This window comes from Mustela erminea, chromosome 10, assembly GCF_009829155.1.
Source record: "Mustela erminea isolate mMusErm1 chromosome 10, mMusErm1.Pri, whole genome shotgun sequence".
In the NCBI taxonomy this organism is placed as follows: domain Eukaryota; kingdom Metazoa; phylum Chordata; class Mammalia; order Carnivora; family Mustelidae; genus Mustela; species Mustela erminea.
This window is the reverse complement of record NC_045623.1, coordinates 28,494,060-28,503,173: the sequence shown is the minus strand read 5'-3', so window position 1 is coordinate 28,503,173 and position 9,114 is coordinate 28,494,060. Positions and strand designations below refer to the sequence as shown.

The 9,114-nt window shown below is 36.1% G+C and overlaps 1 long non-coding RNA gene across 3 annotated transcripts in view; it reads left to right on the top strand.

Moving 5' to 3' along the window:
- Positions 1–7,465: 7,465 nt before the first annotated feature.
- The window catches only part of LOC116567486, a 29,634-nt gene continuing 27,985 nt past the window's right edge, over positions 7,466–9,114 (top strand). For all 3 annotated transcript variants that reach the window (XR_004276232.1, XR_004276231.1, XR_004276230.1), the window contains exon 1: positions 7,466–7,502. This is a non-coding gene — a long non-coding RNA (uncharacterized LOC116567486). The remainder of the gene's footprint in view (positions 7,503–9,114) is intronic.

Genomic DNA, 9,114 nt, shown 5'->3' with positions numbered 1-9,114 from the left:
CAAAGGCAGAGCCTTTAACCCACTGAGCCACCCAGATGCCCCAATATTTTACTTTCTATCACCAAAGTTTCCTTTTGTATGTTTTTAAACTTTATATCAATAGAAACATAGATTATGCATGCTCATAGTTTCTTTCATTCAAGTTAATCCATTTAAGATTCATCCCAGCTATTGGCAGTATAACTGATCCATTCCTTTATATTCTGGGAAAGTACTGTATTGTGTATAGACACCAAAATTGGTTTACTCTTTCTCCAAAAGTTAATGAATTCTTAAATTGATTCCATTTTTTTGGCTATTATGAATAAAGTTACAACAAACATTCTTAACACAATTCTTTAGGGGGACATATGTTTTCTTTCTTTTGGGTTAAATACCTGAGTGGAATCGATGTACATGTATAAGTTTACTGCCAAACTATATTCCTAAATGTCCCCACCCGCAATGCATGAGAGTTCTGGTTGCTTCACATCCTCACCAATACTTGGTATTGTCAGTTAAAAACATAGAATTTAACCTAAAAACAACTAAGACAGAAGTAATTCAAAATTTAAAATTATTTATATTATTCACATCATATGGGTGGGCCTCAAAACATTTATTATAAGCTGTAAGTATAGAGTTATGCTTTACAAAATTAGTATTCATCCTACAATGAAATTTATTTCTGTGGCACTTATCCTTACCTTCCTTTGATAAGTCAGTGTATATATTCCCATTACCTCAATGAAATATCATGAACTGATATTAGCTTGCGAAGATGAATACCAACATCTTTAGGATGCTGAACTGTAAGTGTATTTAGAATTAATATAGAGCCTGGAAAAAAAACATCTTTGTCTAATATTTTTCTGTACTCAATGTCTTAGATCTTGCAAGAACTCTGGAGACATGGAACACTAAGAGGTAAGAATCTCTTTGATGTGGAATAATTGTGAAAGAATTTATCCTTACTGGATTGTAGTTTTCCTTTTTGAAACTAGAAATGATGTTTTTGTTTGTTGGTTGGTTGGTTTTAAGATTTTATGTATTTATTTAACAGACAGAGATCACAAGTAGGCAGAGAGGCAGGCAGAGAGAGAGGGAGGAAGCAGGCTTCCTGCTGAGCAGAGAGCCAGATGCGGGGCTCAATCCCAGGACCCTGAGATCATGACCTGAGCCGAAGGCAGAGGCCACCCAGATACCCCATAACTAGAAATGATATTAAAGAGAGGATGAGAGAGAAGATGAGGGAGACATGCAGTGGGAGGGGAGATTCATGTGCCTGGGATGCATGGCACTTTAGGAAGTCTGTGTAGGGTGTCATAAAGTCTGTGGTCATTCTAAAATATTATGCAATATTTAGGGAGTTTAGTGCATCAGAATTTGTAAGGTGGGGGAAGGAGTGTGTGTTTGAAAAAGATTATGAGCCAATGACTTAAAAGAGCTTTCTTCCATCTTGATACTTTCTAGATGGTTCTGCTATGAGAGGCTTCACATGCCCTCTGCAATTAACTCCTTTAACTGAGGGAGGCCAGCTGCTGTGAACCTCTGCTCCTAGAAATAGCTCTTGAACATGTAACCAGCAGGCTTCATTACTTCATATGATTTCCGTCAAAAATTTTTGAAAATCTTTCCTTATGAACAGAGTAGACTTGAGTCTGGCAGTCTGAAGTGGATGAAGCTGTTGATATTTATTAGGAAGAAGAAAAATCATTGGGTTCTATTTCTACTTTGATAATAAAAGACAGTCTTCCTGCCACAACTATTTTGTGAAAATAAAGTTGAATGCCTAAACACATCAGAGAACACTCTCAGGTAAGGTTTATGAACCATGACTAACCTTGTCTCTGTGTATTTTAGCACATCTTCCCAAGATGACCCAATGTGCATGCTGCCCCAGTTTAATCTGAAATTAACCTTCACGATGCCATTTGCTGTGTGGCACCTGCCTTTGAATGGTGTCGTTGTCACACAGTGATTTGGTTCACTAGTTCATGGTGTTCATTTGGACAAGTTACCACTAATGTGTCTATGCTTCAGTATCCTCAACTGTGAAGGAGAAATGACCCTGTTAACAGCGTGCTTCCCTGAGGTGCTGTGATGGACAGCCAATACAATTATTGTGGAACATTTTACCTGATGCAAAAAAAAGGAGTTTTTATGGGAAAGTTATATGACCTTCTCCCTGCCATTACATAATGGTTCAGAGAGCTTGGTTATTGCTTTATGAAAACATTTATTTAGAAAATGCCTTGACAACCTTCAACAACCAGTGTTTTATAGTATAAAATATTAAGACTACTTTTATTACTTTTGCTGCCATCAATTATTATTGTTCTTATTACCACTGGAAAAATGTGAAAGAAGACCCACACTTGTGGACAGAGTAGAATGTTCGAAAGTATAATGCACCAGATGAGCCATAATACATTATTACAGCCCTCGCATTAGCTCAACCATCCTGAAATCTCCACAGGTCCTTATGATAGATGTGGGGATAATATCTAAGAATCTTCTTAACCACATAAGAATAAAAGACAATTAAATGAAAGTTATGAATTTGATTTCAGCCTAAGATACATTAGATAGCTGGATTAGAGTCCGATACCCTATTGATAGAGTAATGTGATGATACTGTCCAAAGTATAATGACTTTGATTAATTAGAAAACAACTGAAACTGGAACTTCAGTTAACTAGACTTCCCCAACCCCCTTTTAGAGCAGAAGTTCATTTAAAAAGTGATATCTATTATTTAGGGGAAAATTAAATAAATAAGTAAATCCAAGCTCTAGAGGTCCTAGAAAGAAAGCTGCATAATGATCATGATCATGGTGGTGGTGGTGATAAACCGAGAGCACTTACCTTCCTTAGACATTGTGTTAGATCCTTTGTAGACATGATCTCTGATTTTTTTTTTAAGATTATTTATTTATGTATTTATTTGAGAGAGACTGAATGAGAACATGGGCAGGGGGTTGGATAAGACGGAGAGGGAGAAGCAGACTTCCCACTGAGCAGGGAACCTGATGTGGGATTCTATCCAAGGATCCCAGGATCATGACCTGAGTCAAAGGCAGACACTTAACTGACTGAGCCACCCAGGTACCCTGTGATCTCTCATTCTTAAAAGAACACTTTTATGTTATAATGCTGACTCTATAGGGGAAAATACTGAAAATCAAAGAGATTAAAACTTATATATGGTCATTGTTAAGTCACCAAGTCAGGATTCAAATCCAATTCTGTCAGCCCCTTTGTGTGTGGGCCTTTCCACAACAGCAGCAGCATGCCCCGCTGGAATTCTAGTTTAGGAAGTTGACATAAATAAATTACAAAAACAACAACTTCTCTACTCAGGTATTTAAACAGGATCAATGATTTTTTGTGTGTGTGGTGGTTCTTTTTGGTACGATACTTCAGAATTTTAGTAATATGCTTTATGACATTGTAGAGGTGGCTATAATAGGCAATATTATTCAAACATGATTATGGAACACTTATTTAGAGAAAAGAGAGGGACATGATTATGCAGGATCAGCATTCTATGGAACTCAACTAAGAAATATTTCACTACATCCTTCTCTACCTGCGTCTATAGACTTATGCTCAAAGTACTGAATCTTAGCATTGGAAGGTTCAGTATTAATAAAAACAAAATTTAAATACACTCATTATGTTGTACTGAGTAAAGAAGGAATGACTTCTAGGTGTCTAAGAAAGATTTTTGATAAAACTCTAAATACTTTTCTAGCTAACCAGAAAATACGGTTAACTAGAATGTATCATGCTTTGACTTACACTAATTTACATTGCTCTGAGCAAACTTGAGCGGCCCATTATATTAAGAATTATTCTGTTTTCTACTCAAAATTTAGTGTGAGATGGTGGCAGTCACTCTTGATTGGACAACTCAGTAGCCATTCCCCATTGTCTCTGGCCTTGCCCCTTTCTACCACCATTCCTATTCACTTTCCCAGTCTCCCTTGAAACTAAAGATGGCTACACAGTGCACCCTGGACACTGAAGCATAACTTAAAACTTGAAAATGAATTCTGTGGAGGACTAAAAGCATAAATAATAGCCTAAAGAATGCTTTTTTAAAAGACATATGGTCAGTTTTTTAAAATTAAACTTATTAGGATATTATTTGTATACAATACATGTCATCAATTTAGGTGCACAATTTGATGAATTTTGAAAAAAATGTACATATTCACATGACCACTACCACACATGAGATAGAACCTTTACACCATTCCAAAAACTCCCTTGTGCTGAAATACCTCTTTCCTCATCTTTTGTCATTACCAAAAACTGAGTTTTCTTTTATTGTACTTTGGCCTTTTCTAGAATTTCATGCAAATGGAACCATATAGTATATAGTATTTGGTCTAGCTTCTTATTTTTAGCATAATGCTTTTGAGATTCATCCATGTTTTATTGTGTACCCATAGTTCCTTTGTTTTCTTTCTTTCTCTGTGTGGACATACCACAATTATTTCATCCATTCACCAGTTGATGGACAGCAGATTGTTTGATTATTAAGAATAATGTGCTGTGACCATTCAAGAGTGCATCTTTGTGTAGATGTATATTTTTATTTCTTTTCAGTGAAATACCTAGTACTTGGATTATCTGGATCATTTTGATACTTTAAACAATACATTCAAACCCATATCACACTGAGGACTCTACACAGTGCCCTCATGTTCACCAGTAGCTCTCTTCTGGCTGGTAGGACTACAAATTATTTCCAGCTTTCTGTGAACTCTAGATGTATCTTGGTGTACTAGCTTCTGGTGGTTCTTTTCTCAGCCTTGTATATGTTTCCACCTAAAGCACAGATCCTTATTCAGCAAAAGGTTGAGGGGATTTCCATGTGGTTCTCCAGAATAAACCTCAATGGACAGCTCCCTCCTTGCTAATATTCTGACCTGTCAATCTAAATGACCCAATCTAAGCATTCATGAATTCTGTATTCTCAATTCACCAAGACTGCCAGGTTGTGTGTGGGTCCACCCACTCTGTACTGTGGCCTACAGACTGCTTCTGGGCAGTCAACTGGTGTAGTTATGGAGCTCACTTTCTTTACTTTCTCTCAGGATCAAAGTCCTGTATTTCCTGCTGTCTGATGCCTTCCTGGTTACGATGAGTATATTTCTCTTGACAGTTAAGTCTTTATCACAGAAGTGTAAGTTCACATGTCAGTTTTTAACTAACTGTGATAATGGGGTAGACAAATGACTCAGCATCGTATTTACTTCCTGATAATAATGTGGAATGCTGAGTGATTTGTAGGGAGAACAGTTTCCAAAGCATTTGGGGTAAGAGCTAAATCAAAGTGTCACAATTTAAAAATTGGTGATTTATACACACTAGTAATAGTCCATAATGTATATATCATAATAGTACGATAGATTTTATATGCATTATCTTGACCAAGCCTTGTCACAATCTTAGCCTCCTCCCAATCTGGATCTTCACTTTGCAGATGTGGAGAGTGAGATTCAATGATATATACTGACCCAGGATCACAAGAGAGAAGACTGTGGAAACCGTTTATTTAATCAATTAACTCAACCCACAAATATTTGCTAAGCATCTAATCTGTGCTAAGCACTGGGTTGAGTTGAATATGTAAAGATTTATAAAATAATTTCTACTCTCAAGAAATCAAAATTTTGCAAAGAAACACTCAAAACAGCACACAGTGTTTATTAGTTCTTAGAGGACAGATCCCTTAGAGGACAGACCTAGAGAGGAGGGTAAGAGAAAGTAATATCTACATAATTTAAGGGAATGAGATGAATCAGATTTTTTAAAAAAGAGAGAAAAGAGAAAAAGTGCTCCAATCTAAAGAAGTCCCATGCCATGGCTCCTTCTTAGCACTTTCCAATGTAGCTTCAAATTTGTTTCTCTCCTTGTTGCCATATTATTAAGAACAAGAAATTCTCCAGGTTCTAATGACTTCCAACACTGCTAGTAATGCAAAAATTTGGTTCCTTATCCCTGCCCCCTGCCATCTTCTTAAAAATGAATAGTGTTCATTTTACTTGAATTTTAATACTTAAATGATGGTATGTCATTGTACTTTGCTAATAATTCTTCTTTCCCAGAAATAATGTTATGCTTTTTTCCAAGTCCCTGTCCAGGTTTAACAATTTTTATGATCCAATTTCATAAACATTCTTGAGTTCTCTTTTGATACCAGACATTGTGCTAAGTGCTTCAGGGGATACAAACATGATTAAAATACATTTCCTTTCCATAAAGTACTGAAAATCCAGAGGGTGACTTAAATAAGTCCATGACTGGTTATACTACAAGTGCAGGCGAGTCTGTTAAGAAAAACACAGTGTTCAAAGGCAGTTCAAAGGAAGAAGATATTAAAACTGCTTAGGAAATATCTGAAAAATCTTTACAGAGGAAGAGGCTTCATGAGCTTTGAAGAATGGGCAATCTTGATAGGGAGAAAGGGGGAGAATATTCTAAGCATGATAAAGTATGTAAATGGGGCACATATTATGAACTGAATGTGTCCCCCTTAAATTCATATATTGAAGCCCTAAGCCCCAATGTGATGATACTTGACAGGTGGGGCTTTGGGTAGATAATTTAGTTTAGATGACGTCATAAGGGTCAGGCTCCCCTCCTGGTGTCCTTATAAGAAGACTAAAAGAGCAATGTGGTAGACATAAAACCCTGAAACCTGGATGAAGAACTTAGCATGTATTTTGGTAGACAGTAGAAAAACACAAAGGATTTCTCAGAAGTGATGTGAAGAGAGTGGATCTCAGAAGGATCATTTTGGCTACAGGATGTATGATATATTGTAATTGGGAGATAATTAGAATATGAAGAAAGCTGGAAGGCTAAAGGGGAGTTAATACAGAGTCCTAAATGAAAAGTTAGTGTACAAGGATTGTGGTTGTAGGGATGAGAAGGAGGGCCAGGCAGCTATGAGGCATTTCCAACCAAGGGGATGTTTGACAACCATGTGGTAACTACAGATTGTAATGCATAAGGAGAAGGAAGAAAAGAATAAAATGGAGATAGGTATATTGAATGAATGATGTTTCCATTCATGGGAACAAGAAAGTCTAGAGAAACTAGCCATTTGGGGCATAAAGTATTGGTAAGGCATCCACGCAGAGAGGTATAACAAGTGCTTGGACATGTGGCACCGGAACCTCAGAGAAACACTGGGCTTTGTGAAGAAAATATATAAAATATAAGATATATATTATATATAATATGCATATATAAATATATATTTATATATATGTAATGGAGACCTTAATATATATATACCATATGTATATATGGTATATATATATATATATATATATAAAGTTCTTAGACACAAGAATTGAGAGAAATGAAAAGGCCAAAAAGCATTATGACTGTTTCACTGACAATGCCTAATGTTCTAGAATTTCTCAGCTTTCTGTAATCTAAAGCAACCATTTTTCCTACGTGACAAAATGCAATGTAGGGGTGCCTGGGTGACTCATTAGGGTAAGTGTCTGACTCTTGATTTTGGCTCAGGTCAGGGTCTTAGGGTCATGACATGGAGCTCCATGGGGGGTGTGGAGCCTGCTTAAGATTCTTTCTGTCCTTCCTCTGCCCCTCCCCCACCTCTCTCTTACACTTTCTCTCCCTCTCTTAAAAAAAAAGAAAAAAGATATATGTATATGTAAACTCTCAGTCATTTACTTTAACTGATTGTTAGACGTTCTACATTAAAACTATTATTTGATATAGCCCTCTGGGAAAAGTTAAAAAGGCTCTGACTCAGTCTTTATAAGTTGTAAAGGTTCTGAGCCTTCTAAGCCTGGCTTTTCATCTATCAAATGGAGTGCTATACCTAGGATTTTGGGAATGACTGAATGAGCTAATGGTTGTAAAGGACTTAGCACATTGCCTGTAGCATGGCAAGAGTTAGATAATTATAGTATTATCGGCAGTTGTATAGTAGTATGTGTTGAAAGATGGTAAACAAATATCCTTGATTCCCTGAGACTGAGAAAAATAAGAAAATGTCTTAAATTCACTTGCTCTTAGATAAAGCAAATATGAAAAACCAGTCTAAACACCACAAAACAACACACTCACAATAACCCAACAAATCTTAGTTGAGAGTAATATGAATTTTCTATTTTTTTAGAGTAGTATGAATTATTAACAAAAAATACTGCACAGTTTCCTTTCTAAATCTTTTTAAGGAATAGCATTGATAAGCAGCTGCTTGTATTATGTGTTAGACTTCCCAGGGGTTTCAGATACCCTATGCTTTCTATAAGTTTCATTTTTGTGGGTATTGTAATGACTTACTGACTTAGAATAATGAGATGATTTGGAACCTTTAGGTGATCATACCACAAATGAAGGTTAAATGTTTTACTACAATATTCCATCCATTTGGAAGATAAACCATTTGGAGAAATGATTTTAAAATGAAGGAGTGACTCCTTCATAACTGTTATGTCTTTAATTGTGTGCTATTTATAAGACACTGCATATCTTGAGTAATAAAGTAAGTGTCAATGTATTTAAGAAGGTAGATAGGGAAGTATGTGTGTGTGTGTGTGTGTGTGTATTGGAGAGTGTGTAAATGTGTATACATGTATAAATGGGAAACCAAGCCTTAACTCACATACACAAAGCAATGCAAATGGCATTTTTCTGGAAGAAAATATCTTATCATACATTGTACTCTTGAGTGCTGCTATTGTTGTCACAGAAAATTACTGAACAAATATTAGTGCAGTCTATGCTTGGGAGAATAAACATTAAATGTTCCTCCAAAGTATTTCTCAATTATCAATCAGTATATTTAAAACAAGGACATCATCTTTTATGCACACACACCCAGACACACACACACAAGTTCTGCTCAGAGGTTAAAAAAAATGACATATGTAACAACCAAAAGACAGGTTGCCTTCAAAAAGTGATTCATGACATTGGAGAATGTATAATTGATGTGTGTGGTTGTCTGGATGGTGAAATAACAATGCCATCCATTAGAGATGAGAGCTCTAACAACTCAGGCAGGGAGGCAGTATGTATTTTATAGGTCATCTGGGTTCCATTTGGATCTACAGGTTGCTATTCCTTCTCCATACTT